We start from the raw sequence: 15,684 nt of genomic DNA, 5'->3' as shown, positions 1-15,684 counted from the left end.
ACCCTCCCAACCTAAGAGTTCGCAGAAGCTAGAATCTAGTAATATCTAGGGTTTTTTTGGCTTTACCTCTCCCCCTACCCCTCCTACCCCCCATCCCCCTCCCCTTACTCCTCCCCCTCCCGCTCCAGTAAGAAGTATGACTGACGATATTAAGCTACCTGTTTTCAAAGGAACTGGATTGGAGGATCCATAATAGTTTTGGTTTTTATGTGAAGCTGTATGGACAACGAAGCAAATTAACAATGAGAATATAAAGAAAGTGCATATCATTACGGCGTTCTGAGATAGAGCATTGACATGGTATATGAAGTATTTAAATAATTAGAACAAAACATTTGCAGATATTAAAACAACACTAATAAAAGAGTTTAAGAAGTTGAAGTCTAAGTCGCAATGCATCACCGAGTTGAAAGAAATCAAACATAAACCTACTGAGTCTGTTTTGGAGTTTGATTAGATATTTAAGGTGTTATTGGATCAAGTAAGCTTTGAAATAGATCTGCGACAACATCAAGAATGATTTATAGTTGCGTTGCTACTGCATATCATATTGTCATTGATGCAATAAAAGATAGAAAATCAAGCCAAAGCTCTATAGATTCCAATGAAATTGGAAGATTTTCCTATAGGATATACTAATGCAGGAAGGCAACAGATTCATAATCAACTAGTGAACCTAACCCTACATATACAAGACATCAAGAAAACCAAAGAAGTTAGAGAAGAAGTATGGTGTATGAACTGCAGATCGGAGGGCCATTCTAAAGAACAGTGCCCTATCTTCAGGGATTACATGGATGGTGGGGCACCAAATCCCTTAAATGCATGATCCAGCCTATGGTATGAAATATATAAGACTAGAGGCCAACATCATTCATAAGACTGTTACTTGTTACAAAAATATGTATAAACTTTGAAGAATCTATATTGAAAATTTTGTAAATCAGTAGGACACGATGAGAACAATTTTCGAGCTTACAAACTAATGATGGAGTGTGGTGTTGGCACTTATAGAATGCAAGCAGAAGAGCATAAACATGAGGATAATAGACAATTCCATTATCGAGGAGGTTACCAAGGTAGAGGTCGAAGTGGTGGAGCTAGTCGAGGACATGGACATATCATTTGATATAATTGTGGCCAGCCAGGTCATTTTGGGAGAGACTGCCAGAACCCCACAATGACATGTAAGTACTGTAAATCCTTTGACCATGTAATTGAAGAATGTCCTATACTTATGGAAAATATGCAAGAAAAAATGAATCAACAGCCGACACAAAATATTCAAATGATGACTGCTGAAAGGAGGACTGACGAACCTCAAATTAGTATTGTCACTAGAAGTGGAGTTGCGACTGATAGTGATAAAGTAGATGAAAAGAAAGAATCTGAAAGTGCATGGGTAAGAAAGAATGTTGAGAAAGTTCCTGGTTTTTATATTTAGAAAGAAAAATAAGTATTTATGGAAGCAAAGAAATTTTTTATGGATGTTGGACCTTCGACCTCTAATGCATAACCAAAGCCCGATCAGAAAAGTAACTATGACGTGTCATCAGCTTCGACACAAGACCGAGCTTCGGCACAAGAATATGATTCAGAAAATCAAGTAGGTATTTTAAAGTCTTTTTTGCAGACTTGTATGAAATTGTTAAGAGATCAAAAGGTTGTAGAAAGGCTTCAGGAGTTTATAGATACATGTCCATCCAAAGAAACACTACGAAGTGAGATGTGCATAGTTAATAATTTGCATCGACAGAAGAGAACCGGAAGAGAGATGAGGCTTAGTGCATAGATAGGAGTATATGAGATGGATTAAAATATTCTGGATCTAGGATTTGATTCTAAGGTCTTGACAAAGCAGACATGAGAATTAATGGGTAAGCCAAAGCTACAGTGTTCACCTATTTAGTTAAGGATGGAAATTCAACAAAATATCTTCCCTTTGGGAAGACTACTAGTTGTCATTGTGGATATTGAAGGAGTTTGCACTACTGCTGATTTTGAAGTAATAGATATCATCAATGACAATAACCATTATCCTGCATTTCTTGGAATTGACTAGGATTTTGAAAATATGGCCATAATTAATATGAAGAAGAGACAAATGATATTTGAAGGAAACAATATGAGTGTAATTGTTCCCTTGGATCCATCAGGAGTAAGATATACAAAACCAATCAAGGAAGAATACTGCGCAACTGACATAGAAATTATCTATCAAACGACAGCATAGGAAAATGATTGTTTTAACCCTACTGCAGAAGGTAAGTTGAGTTGGGAGCGTGATATTTCTTATACCTCAGACTCAGAAGAAGAGTTGGAGAATTGGCGGAATATGTTGTATGAAGTATCCACAAGGTGTTGTGCAAGAATTACCAAATCAGTTCGTTGTATGATATCTGAGGGATGTAACCTGCCTTCTTATGATGGATTAGGTGATGTAAATACTTTTCTTAATGATTATGAAGAAAAAGTTCCATAAAATAAAAGGTTTTCAGCCTTAGATATAGCCCTGAAAGCTACCCCTGCTAGATGGTGGAATGCACACAAGAAGAATATAGAAGGTTGGCAGGAATGTTGAAGATTGATGGGGATAAGGTTTGGATAGATAGATACATAGATGGATATAAAATATGATGGTGAAATTAATCCTAGGAAGCATATCCAACTATGCATTACAACATGGAAGGAGATTCCACAACAAGAATGGGTACATGGATTCATTCATACATTAGAGACAATCCCTAAGAACTGGTACCTAGAAACAGAGCTTTGACATGGTACCATGAACTAGGTAGACATGGTTGATGGCTTCATATTAACATTCATATTTGAGGGTGATTTCCCATACATAGAGTTGGCCCTTTAGACAATCAAGAAGAGGATTTTTGATAATGTAACCCCACTGACATGGCAACAAGCTGATTAGGTTACATAAATAGAAAATGCAATGGAGTGTTATAACCTTACTATAAAAGAAGAAGAAGATCCTCACAACATCGACATAGCAGATTTAAAAGGATACCGCAAAGTAACTGGACCTGAGCTAGAGATACCAAAAATAACAAAGCCACTGAAGACCAAGAAAGTAAAAATAGGATCAGAGAAGGAACCCAAGTTTGCAATAATAGGAGAATACTGGGATGAGGAGACAGTCAGTAAAGTTACAGAGTTACTTCTTGAATATCAAGAACTGTTTCCCACCAAGTTTTCAGAGATTAAGGGTATAATAGGAGATCTAGGAGTCATGAAGATTCCCCTTAATCTTGATTCGAAGTCGGTCAAATAAATATCTTACAAGATGAACCCGAAGTATAAGGAGAAAGTGAAGGTAGAGCTTGATAAGATGATAGGAGCAGGATTATTGAACCAGTAGAAGAATTAGAATGGGTGAGTCCTATGGCGGTGCAAGAGAAGAAGACTCAAGGAGAGATTAGGATCTATGTTGATATGAGAAAGTTGAATGATGCATGTTTACATGATCCCTTCCTTACCCCTTTCACAGATGAAGTGATAGACAATGTAGGAGGTTAGGAAGCTTACTCATTTATAGATGGATTTTCAGGTTATCATCAGATTAGGATTGCACTTGAAGATCGACATAAGACCACATTTTCTATAGAATGGGGCTCATATCAATACAAAATAATGCCTTTTGGATTAAAAAATGCCCCTGCTATATTTTCTAGGGTGGTGGTTGTAGCTTTTAAGGAATACATCCACAAGTTTTTAGAGGTATATTTTGATGATTGGACAATATTTGGATTGTTGAGAAAACATGTTGGAAGTTTATAACTTATGCTCGACACATGTAGCTAGTATCAGATATCTTTGAACCTAAATAAGTGCATATTTTCTTTACCTTTCGGCATATTGTTAAGACATATTGTGTGTAAGAAAGGACTAATGGTGGACCCTGCTAAGATTTCTATCATTGTGAACTTGCCTCCACCTAAGATAGTAAGACAGCTTCACACTACGTTGGGACATACTGGGTATTATAGGAAGTTCGTCAAGGGGTGTTCTCAAATCACTACACCTATGGAGAAATTGTTGAAAAAGGATGTAACTTTTCAGCGGAATGAAGAATGTCAGAAGTGCCTAGACATATTGAAAGAAGAAATGGTAGTTGCACCTATACTAGTGTTCCCTGATTGGAATAAGGAATTCCATGTCCATGTGGATGCCCCTTGTATAGATTTTGGAGTGGTACCGGCACAACCTAGTGCAGGAGAGATTTATCATCCCATAGGTTTTGCAAGTGAAAAGTTATCTAAAGAAGAAAAAAATTACATCACTACAGAAAGGGAAGGATTGGCCATGGTGTACGCTTTGCAGAAATTTAGACACTATTTGTTGGGGTCACACTTAAAAATGTTTACAGATCATTATGCACTAAAGTATTTGGTTAATAAGCCTATCTTAGGAGGAAATATTTGTCGATGGTTACTGTTATTCCAGGAATATGACTTTGAGATCATTGTTAAACTAGGGAGACTGAATGCAGGACCTGACCACCTGTCAAGACTGGAAACAGGGGAAGAACCAACCAGCATATAGGGTAATCTCTCTTATGCACAGTTATTTGCAATCAGAGTGGAAAATGACTATTTTGTAGATATCATTCAGTTTTTTACCACAGGAATGGATCCTTCAGAGTATATTACGCAACAAAAGAAAGAATTCGTGGTTAAGGAAACTGACTTTTCATTAATAGCATGATAGTTATATAAGATGGGACTAGATAAGATATTGTGCAGATATGTTCTTGAACATGAAATACAGATGATTCTAGCAGAGGCTGATGGGGGTGCAACTGGTGGACACTATGCAGGAAAATTTACTGCGCATAAGATTTTGAGAGCAGTATTGTGTTGGCCTACACTACATAAATATGTGAAGGAGTACTTCCGAGCATGTGATATGTGTCAAAGAACAGGGAAGCCTTCTAGAAGAGATGATAAGCCATTGGTACCATAAGTTGCATTACAGTCCTTTGATAAGTGGGCCACTGATTTTTTTGGACCCATCAACCCACCTAGAAAGAGGACTAGTGCAAGGTACATAATTACAATGACTTATTACTTGACAAGATAGGCTGAAGCACAACCAGTAAGGGACTACAACGTAGAGGCTGTTGTGAAATTTATTTTTGAGTACATACTGTTTAGATTTGGATGTCCAAAAATTTTGATGAGTGACCAAGGTTCACACTTCCTAAATAAGACTATTGAAGCATTTACTGAGGAGTCCCAAGTTTATCATCAGAAGAGTACCCCTTATCGTCCTCAGGCCAATGGAATAGTAGAAGCATTTAATAATATTTTGGAGAATGCACATACTAAGGTATGCAATGTGAATAGAGATGACCGAGACCTTATAATTCCAACAATTTTATGGGCTTATGGGACGATGTGTAAAAATTTGACAGGTCAGACACCCTTCAAGTTAGTTTATGGGCAAGAAGTTGTGATGCCCATGAACTACATAGTGCCTAGCTTGAGGATTACAGCCTTTATAGATATGGCAGACTCTGATATAATGGAGGAAAGAATGTCACAGTTGATTTCTTTGGAGGAATATAGATTTATAGTAGGATTCCATCAATAGGAACATAAAGAAAGAGAAAAGGCCTGGCATTACAGGCATATTAAGAAAAAGAATTTCCAAGTAGGAGACCTTGTTCTCCTTTATGACAGTAAGTTTGTAAAATTTCCAGGAAAATTCAAGATGCATTGGTTGGGCCCATACATTATCAAGCATATTACTGATGGAGGCGCAGTTCAATTAGAAAAGTTAAATGGAGAATTGGTTCAAGGAAGAGTAAATGGTAGTAGGTTGAAGTTGTACAGGGACAACCCTGCCCCTACAACTTCGCTCTGAAGAAAGAAGAAAAGTCTTAGTGCCACCTGCAGTTGAAAGTGGGCACTGGACTATAAACTACGCTGCAGAGAGAGCTTTGACATAGGAAGTTACTTCTCTACCTTTAGGATTATGTCAAAGTTTATAGGAGTCTCGATGTAAGAGGGGTTTCTTGCTACCATATGGGATGCGTCAAAGTTCACTAGAAAAATATGACGGTTAAAAAGGAAATATATTGTTGAAACATGCGGAGCGATGCATTTATGAGGATAGATTGACCTGATCTAGTGATAGATATGCAATTAATGAACACAATATGAGCTAATTATGGGGTTAGAAATTCAGATTTGTTATAAAAAGATGTGTCCTGCCCAGATTTGGCACTTTGCTATCCTGAGAGTTTGAATATTTCTATTACAAAGAAGTTGCAAAAATTTTCGCATGGATGCCCTGATGCCTGAAGAAGTTATTCGTATATTTAGTGAGAAGGGCTTGGCCAGAGTCATGGAAGCAACATAATCTTATATGCCTGCAACACATCACCACCCGCAACAACATCATCATGCACGCAATGAAGATCTACGCAAAATAAAATGACCAGAGAGCAGAGAACGAAGAATAAACAAGAAAAGAGACATGTTGAGCCTCAAAAAGAGCCCGAACAAGTGAGAGATAGTGAGGAAGAAGCAGATCAAGTGCAAATGGAAACAAATGGTGCAATGTTTCTTTCGCCTCTCCCACCATATATTGCACCAATAAAAACAGATGAAAAACCAACGAAAGAGTCAAAGGATGCAAAGTATGGCACCTTCACACCTTTATTGCTGGAGTCAGTGCGATTTACTAGAGAAACCCTTGGGAATATTCCGTAGCTGAAGTTCATGGACTATGATTTCAATGACAGAAAGAAATATCCACAATTCGCACCAGACAGATACTTAAAACAAGTACACTACCCTGAGAGTGGTGTGACAAGGTTAGAACCGCAACAGTGGGTGACTGGATTGGTGCAGTCGGGCTTGATGAATTTGTTGAATATGCCACACTTTGGCATAAGTCCATGAAGCACAACTTGTGTGAGGAAACTGCTCGTGCTGGTGCATGATGGATAGTTGTGGATGGGGAAGAGGATTCCTATCAAACCAATGCTAATATGGATAATCAAAATACTTCCTTATCAAGGGTCAAACGAGTCTGTTGGGAAATATTAGGACAGAGCCACAGAAAAAATAAATAAAGAAGAAGTTTGGACTGATAAAAGGGAAGTGAGGTTATGATATCAAATCAATTAATGACCAGGGAGTTCACTTCACAACACATATATTAGCTGGAAAAATCACAAGGAAGTGTTGAGGCTTATGAAGTCCCTACATCAGTAGTTTCATTCGCTGCGCAGTGCGCTAATGGGGTTCAGTACAACTGGGCCACATATCTTTGCCAAGAATTTTTGGATGATTTTTGCAAGGCTCGGGAGAAAGGTACTCCATTTCACTACACATAGTTAATTTTTATATTTGTGATGCTTGCATGGAGAGAGCCGGAAGATTCACAGTTCCCTATGATAGCCTCAAATGTTTGTGAAGTTGTGCAATATGCCTCATTGTAGTATACCACTAAACTAGCGTGAGCACAAGATAAAAAAATGTTTTTTGTTTTATGTCATATGGAATTACACATGTTGTTGAACTAGCACCCTTGCCTTTCACCGAGCCTATACAAGTAGTATAGCTCTGTCGTGAAGTTTAAGGATGACTTCCATAAAAATTTACATACAAGATCGCAGGGAAACAAATAAGACATGGCATCCCCTGCCATAGTTAGTGACAGACGAAGATCTCCTAACACAGATAAAACAGTGGCCCACAGAGTGTATCACTATGCTAGAGACACAGACAAAGGACACTATGTTAGAGGAGGACACGACACAACACGGGGAAGCGAGTGGGAAGGATAAGGATGAGTAAGAATCAAAATAAGAGGAGCAATACCATGAGGGTCACCAGAATCCTCCTGAAGGTGATGAGAAGAACAAAGAGTCTAAAAAGATAGAGATAGATCAAGTTGTCATATAGAAGAGGAAGGCACACGCCGAAGCTTCCACATGAAGCAAAAAGAAAGAGAAAGTAGACAAGACAAAGGACATAATTCCAGTGGTCCTCACTGATTGGGACTTGGACCAGATTGAGGACATAATCCAGGAAGCAACAACAAAAGCATGGAACAAATTGAAAGATCACTACGCCACAGTTCTAACAGGCGTCGAGGAGCACATTGCAGAACTAAAGATATTGGCACAGACAGTTAGAAAGTCAGTGCAGGGAGAGGAAAAAATTGGAGAGGAAAGACCAATAGAGCCTACACTTGCAGCATAAATAGCACTGATACTTGCTGGAGCCCTGTAGTTTGAGTCTGCCGAGGTATAGCAACAAGCCAAAGAGTGGAGGTATGTGAACATGAACATCACAACAGTACCACTTCAAAGATTACACAAGTTGCATCTAGAGATCATAAATGAGTTGAAGCTGTGTGAAAACACACTTCACAGTTAAACATTCAAGTAGAGAGAGAGAGAGAGCTTCATTACAGCAGAAGCTCGACTAGGTGATCCAAGAGAGGGATTATGCAGTACAACAATAGTAGAAGCTGAAGGAGGTGGTCGAAGCAAAATGATGCGAGATTCCAAAAATTGAGGTCCAAGAAGAGGAACCAGTGGAGGACAAGGTGTTGGCTTGAGGGGGCCTGACCCAGGTTCGGAGTTATTTAGCCAAACAAATCCCTATACTACTGGCCCTTTCGGCAATAGCCAGTGGAGTGTGGACTGAGGTCTCACCCGAAGCAGTATGGGGGGATGCTAGAACCAAATTTCCACACCCTTGAGATGTTTGAGGGGTCGATTTAATCCCACTGTGAATACCTTCGCGCAGGTCACTTCACACCCTTTCCAGACCTGCGAGGCCTTCACGATCTGTTATACTCGCCTTTGCGCAGCCCTAACCAGGGGCTGAGGTGCTTTCGCGCTGCTAAAGCAACAATTTGTGCTATTTCCCCATGTTACATCGCAGATCTTACTTATCTTCCTATAACAGTTAGTTATATTTTGGTAAACAGATACTTATCTTATATTCGCTTATTCAACACATTCATATAAGTTTGCGCAACAAATAAACAGTAAACTTGTAATTCATACCCAATAGATTTTAATGCATAAAATAGGAAAAAGACACACAGAATAATAAGAAACTTCTCTTTATTATTTTCTTCAATCGGTTACAAACTGGACTCGCCCTACGCACTCAGCTGCAGGGGTTCGCGCACTCAGCTGCGGACTACTAGGCCTCCGCGCACTCAGTTACAGCGCCTTCTCCTACTCTACAACCCTAAGACTCGACTTTCCACTTCAACTTAGACTCAATGCTTCATCTTCTCTTATATTGTTCGATCTTAGATGTCTCTTTACACTTAGAGCCTCGCTCTATTTATACAATCCCATAGTCTGCAGACCATGGTTAGAACTCTCAAGCCGACATTACATTACAAAAGTAAGGGCAGACAACCCTATGACTCAATTACAACTTTGTGCTCCGCGCCCACAAATCGTGGAGTCTTTACATCAGAATTAGTCAAAACTTGGGCTTTAAGCCCCAAAACTTGCCTTGGGGGATCCCGGACGGAACATGCCCCCAACACAAACATCGTGACTCGCCCTCGAGTCACTCTGTTGGTGTGGAGATCTTCACGTGGAGACCTCCCAAATCTACTGGAACTGTTGCAAGGTCGGCAGCGCACTAAGCGGCTGCCTGTTGTATCTCCTCTATGCGCCATTCAGAGACTGCTGTATCAGAATTGCTTCCTTGTATCTGCGCCTACATTCCTTGCATCTATTTATAGTCCCGCGCCCCCTTTTAGTCACCTGGAGCGCTAAGACTGTGCTTCTGTCGGCTAGTCAAACAGTCGGGCCACCCGTGTATGGTTTCAACCAACTGCCATTCACTTTTCCTGGGAAAGGTTCTCCATTTAGCTTTATAAACTGCACTGTGCCTCTGTCTGTGACCTCCTTAATAACATACGGTCCCAGCCAATGCATTTTGAATTTTCCCGGGAATTTATCAAACTTACTATCATATAGTAACACCAAATCATTCACCTTGAAGGTGCGCAACTTAATATGTCGATCGTGCTAGGCATTTTTGCGTTGCTTTTGTACCCGCTGATGGAATCCAGCCAAAAACCATTCTTCTTCGAGTTCCTCCAATTGTGCGAGCCTCTCCTCCAAGGCTCTGCGGTCCATCATACTTGTGAGTGCTGCTATCCGCAGACTAGGCATGATGTATTCCATCAGCATTACGACTTCCACTCCATAGACCAACCGGAAAGGTGTTTGTCCCATCAGTTTCTTGCATGTCGTCCTATAAGCCCATAATACTGCAAGTATGCGCAGGTCCCAATCACTTCGTTGCACATTGCATACTTTGGTCAACGCAGTCTCCAGTGTTTTGTTAAATGCTTCTACTATCCCGTTGACTAGTGGGTGATACAATGTGCTTTTATAATGATACACTTGAAACTCTTCTGTCATTGCGCTCATTGTTTCGTTCAAGAAATGTGTATCATGATCACTCATCAAGACCTTCAGACATCCAAATCGTGTCAATACGTGTTCAAATAGAAACTTCATAGGAGTGCAATTTTTACCGGTTGTGCTTCTGCCCAACGAGTCAGGTACTTTGTTGCAGTGATAATATATCTCGCGCCTGTTTTTCCTTGAGGTTTGATAGGTCCTACAAATTCAATCGCCCACTTGTTAAAGGGCTGCAGCATCATCTATAGATGCAAAGGCATCTCGTCCCTACGTGATGGTTTACCTGTTCTTTGACATACATCACAGGCCTTGCAATGTGCTTTTGAATCCTGATGAAGGGCTAACCATCACAACCCTGATCGGAGAATCTTCTGCGGGGTCGCTCTCCCTGCATAGTCTCCTCCAGTAGCACCCCCATGCGCATCTACAAGGATATGGCTTTGTTCAAATTTAGGTACATACCTTCACAGTATCTCATCATTCCCATCTTATATAGGTGACCCGCAATGAGAGAAAAATTTGCCACGCGCACCACTAGTTATTTCTTCTACTGGACGGAGTACTCTTTCGACGCAGTTCTAGTCATGAGAAAGTGGATTATATATTCAAAGTGTCCATCTGCTATGTGCACAACAAAGAGCTATGCGTTAAGTAATCCTTCCTCCAAACTAGTAGGTTCCCACTACAACAAAACCAGCGATTAGCGTCCCTTTTTACTTCTTTTTTTGCATCTAGAGCCCATTTTTGGTGCTATTTGCATCCATTTATCAAATATGGTGCAAAACTTGACACAAAATTTGCATCAAGTTTTGCACCAAATCTTACACCAAGTTTAGCACCAGGTATTGCAATAGGTTTTGCACCACGTTTTGCACCAAATTTTATGCCAAGTTTTATGTCATTTTTTGCACCAGGTTTTGTTCCAGGTTTTGCATCAATTTTGGCATCTATTTTTGTTTGACATACTTTTGCATCCTCATTTGCATCCACTTTTTGCACCTACACTTGCATCAACTTTTGCATCCTTTTTTGCATCCTTTTCTAAATCATTTTTTGCATCCATTTTTTCATCCATTTGTGCATCACTTTTGCGCCACGTTTTACATCGAGTTTTGTGTCTAGTTTTGCATATAATTTTGCATCTACTTTTGTTGCATCCACTTTTCCATCTTGTTTGGCATCCATATTTACATCCTCTTTTGCATCTATTATTGTACCCACTATTGCATCTAATATTTTTGTGCCACAATTGGCGCCTAGTTTGGCACCTCCTTTTGCACCCACTTTTGATTATAATTTTGCATCCTCATTTGCATCTAGGTTTTCATCAACTACTACATCTATTTTTGCATCCCTTTTTGTATCCAATTTTGGACCAGGATTTGCATCGGGTTTTGTGTCTCGTTTTGCATCTACTTTTGCATCGACTTCTATTGCATCCACTTTTGCATACAATTTTGCATCCACTGTTACACCCATTTTAAATTTCACTTTTTGCATCCCTTTTTACATCTTCATTTGCATCATACTTTGATTCTTTTTTTTCATCTATCATTACATCCACTTTTGTTATGCCATAATTTGCACCATGTTTTGCACTCACTATTGTATCCACGTTTGCTTCCAATTTTGCATCCATGTTCACATCCTCTTTTGCATCAAATATTGCATCTATTTTTGCATCCACTTTTGTGTCAGGTTTATGCATTGGGTTTTGCATCTCGTTTTGTATCTACTTTTGCATCTACTTCCATTGTATCCATTTTTTTCATCCAATTTTGTTTTGCCTGTTGCATCAATGTTTGCTTCCACTTTTACATCCATTTTTGCATCTTATTTTGCATATTTTTTGTCTATTGTTACATCCACTTTTGTTGCACCATATCTTGCGCCTACCATTGCAACCACATTTGCTTCCACATTTGCATCCACATTTGCATCCTCTTTTGTGTTCAAGTTTGCATCAGATATTGTGTATGTTTTTGCATCCCCTATTGTATCCACTTTTGTTTCATCCATTTTTGCATCTACTTTTGTGTCCGTTGTTGCATCCACATTTGTTTCACCACAGTTTGTGCCAAGTTTTACACCTACCATTGGACCCATGTTTGCTTCCACTTTTGCCTTCATGTTTGCATCCAAGTTTGCATTGACAACTGCATCCACTTTTGTGTTAGGTTTTTCATGTTGTTGTGCATCTACTTATGTTGTATCCACTTTTCATCCAATTTTACTTCTATTGTTGCCCCCATTTCTATGTTCGCTTTTGCATCCCTTTTCCAACACTCATCATATTTTATGCATTGATGATATTCCTTATGGCATTGACAATTATGAACAATTGATGACAATGTCAATAATATTGACAATGATGAAAATGAAGATGATGGCGATGACATGAATTGTGATTATGATGATAAAGACGATAGTGGTTACAATGACATTAATGATGATGGTGGCAATGATTATGATGATGGCGACGCTAATGACCTTGGCGAATCTTCCCAATTTTAGATGTTTTCATTGTCATAATCATAAGAATTATCTTTGGTGTCATCATCATCATTTTCATCTAGATCATCATCAAAAACAATAATGGCATGAATGATGATGATGATTACAACAATGTTGATAGAAATTACATTAATGATGATCATGGGGATGATAAAAATGACAATGACGATGATAATGGTGGTGATGATGATGATCATCGGTCATCTCTCAAAAATAGAGTTGTTATTTCTCTTACGTATATCAATGTGTCCTAAACAACCCTTTTCTAGCACTGATCACATTTTTTGGGTTGATGATATTTCTTACAACGTCTATAATTATAAACAATTGCAAACAATGTCCATAATGATGATGATGATGGAGCTGATGATGATGGCATGAATGGTGATTATGATGATAATGTAATGATGGCAATAACGATGACAAGGATGATGGTGATGATGATGACAATGATTATGATAATGAGAATGAACAATTACTAGTTTCACTACCATCTTCTGGATACATATTATTGTCATACTTTTTAAATTTTCTGTCTCTCTTGAGGTATCTTACTATAATGGTGTTGTCAACACTAGAAAGATATCTTGTTGTAATGGTGGTTCTAATGTTAGCACTAGCAAAGTTTTTGTTAAATTTGGTTAAAAAAAATCGATTTATGCAATTATTTTGACAATCTATGTAAAAAAGTAAATAACATCCAATTATTTTGACTGTAGTCCCATTGATTATCATGAATTCACCAATCTGAAGACCATCTTCTACATACATATTATTATTAAACTTTTTGCATTATATCCCTCTTATATCTTGTTGTAATGGCAGTATTAGCACTAAAAAAATATCTTGTTGTAATGGTGATGTTAGTATTAGCACTAAAAAAATCACTAAATTTTGGTAAAAAAAAGTTTATCATTTATTTATTTTTAATTTGGGAATTTTTTTTTTTTTTTTTTTTTTTTTTTTTTAATTCTATTTTTATAATATTTTTTTTGGTTGAATTTTGGTAGTAACTAGTTTTTGGTCGAATCATATGTATTAACCATGTTCTTTATGCTACAAGTCTAATTGTTGGGACAAAATTGCTCTTTCAAATAAGTTGCAAAAGCTATTTTACATCCATTGTTGCACCCATGTTTACACCCACTTTTACATCCCTTTTTGCATCCTATTTTTCATCTTCATTTGCTTCTTTTTTTGCATCTATCATTACATCTACTTTTGTTGTGACAAAATTTGTTCCATGTTTTGCACATACTGTTGTACCCACGTTTGCTTCCAATTTTGCATCCATCTTCACATCCTCTTTTGCCTAAAATATTTCGTCTATTTTTGCATCCACTTTTGTGTTGGGTTTTGCATCTCATTTTGTATCTTCTTTTGCATGTACTTCCATTTCATCCATAATCCAATTTTGTTTCTCATGTTGCACCCGTGTTTGCATCCACTTTTACATCCCTTATATCATCTTGTCTTGCATCTAAGTTTGCATATTTTTTTGTGTCTATTATTACATCCACCTTTTTTGTGCTATTATTTGTGCCATATCTTATGCCTATCATTGCAACCCACATTTTCTTCCACTATTGCATCCATATTTGCATCCTCTTTTGTGTCCAAGTTTGCATCAAATATTGTTTATGTTTTTTGCATCCCATTTCGAATTTACTTTTACATCCACTTTTGATTTGTCTAGTTTTGCAACTAATTTTGTGTTCACTATTGCACCCATGTTTGGCCCATGTTTACATCCCTTTTTTCATCCAAGTTTTCCTCCTTTTTGCATTCAAGTTTGTGTCCCTTTTTTTTTTACATTCATTGTAGTATCCACATTTGTTTCACCACAATTCATGCTAAGTTTTATGCCTACTATTGTGCCCATGTTTTCTTCCACTTTTTCATCCATGTTTGAGTCCTATTTTGTGTTCAAGTTTGTATGAACTATTGCATCTACTTTTTCATCCACTTTTGTTCAATTTTTCTGTCTTGTTCTGCATCTACTTATGTTGTGTCCACTCTTCATCCAAATTTACATCTATTTTTACCCCCATTTTTTTGCTTACTTTTGCATCCATTTTCCAACACACATCATATCTTTTGCATTGATTATATTTCTTATGACATTGAAAATTATGAACAACTGATGACAATGTCAATAATTATAACGATGATGATAATGAAGATGATGACGATGACATGAATTGCGATTGTTATGATAATGACAATGATGATAAAGACGATGGGAGTTACAATGACAATGATGATGATGCTAATGACCTTGGCCATTCCTCCCAATTTTTAAATGTTATCATGGTAAAAATCATAATAATTATCTTTGGCGTCATCTTCCAAGTCATCATCATCTGATCATCATTATCATTATTTTCATCTTGGTCATAATCAAGAACAATAATGGCATGAATGATGATTACGATGTTCATGATGAAGATGACAAAAATTATGATAAAACTTATATTAGTTATGATGATGGGGATGATGACAATTATAATGACGATGATAATGGTAGTGATGTTGATGATCATCAATCATTTCTAAAAAATAAAGTGGTTATTTTTCTTTCATATATCATGTGTCCTAAGGTTGGTGATATTTCTTATGATACCTATAATTATGAACAATTGACGACAATATACAAAATCATGATGATGATGATGATCATGAAGAAGACATGAATGGTGATTATGATGATAATGAAATGATGACAATAA

The sequence above is a fragment of the Pinus tabuliformis genome, chromosome 9, assembly GCF_031772625.1.
Source record: "Pinus tabuliformis cultivar Carrire ecotype Pingquan chromosome 9, CPIR1, whole genome shotgun sequence".
NCBI classification, from domain to species: domain Eukaryota; kingdom Viridiplantae; phylum Streptophyta; class Pinopsida; order Pinales; family Pinaceae; genus Pinus; species Pinus tabuliformis.
This window is presented reverse-complemented; position numbering follows the sequence as displayed.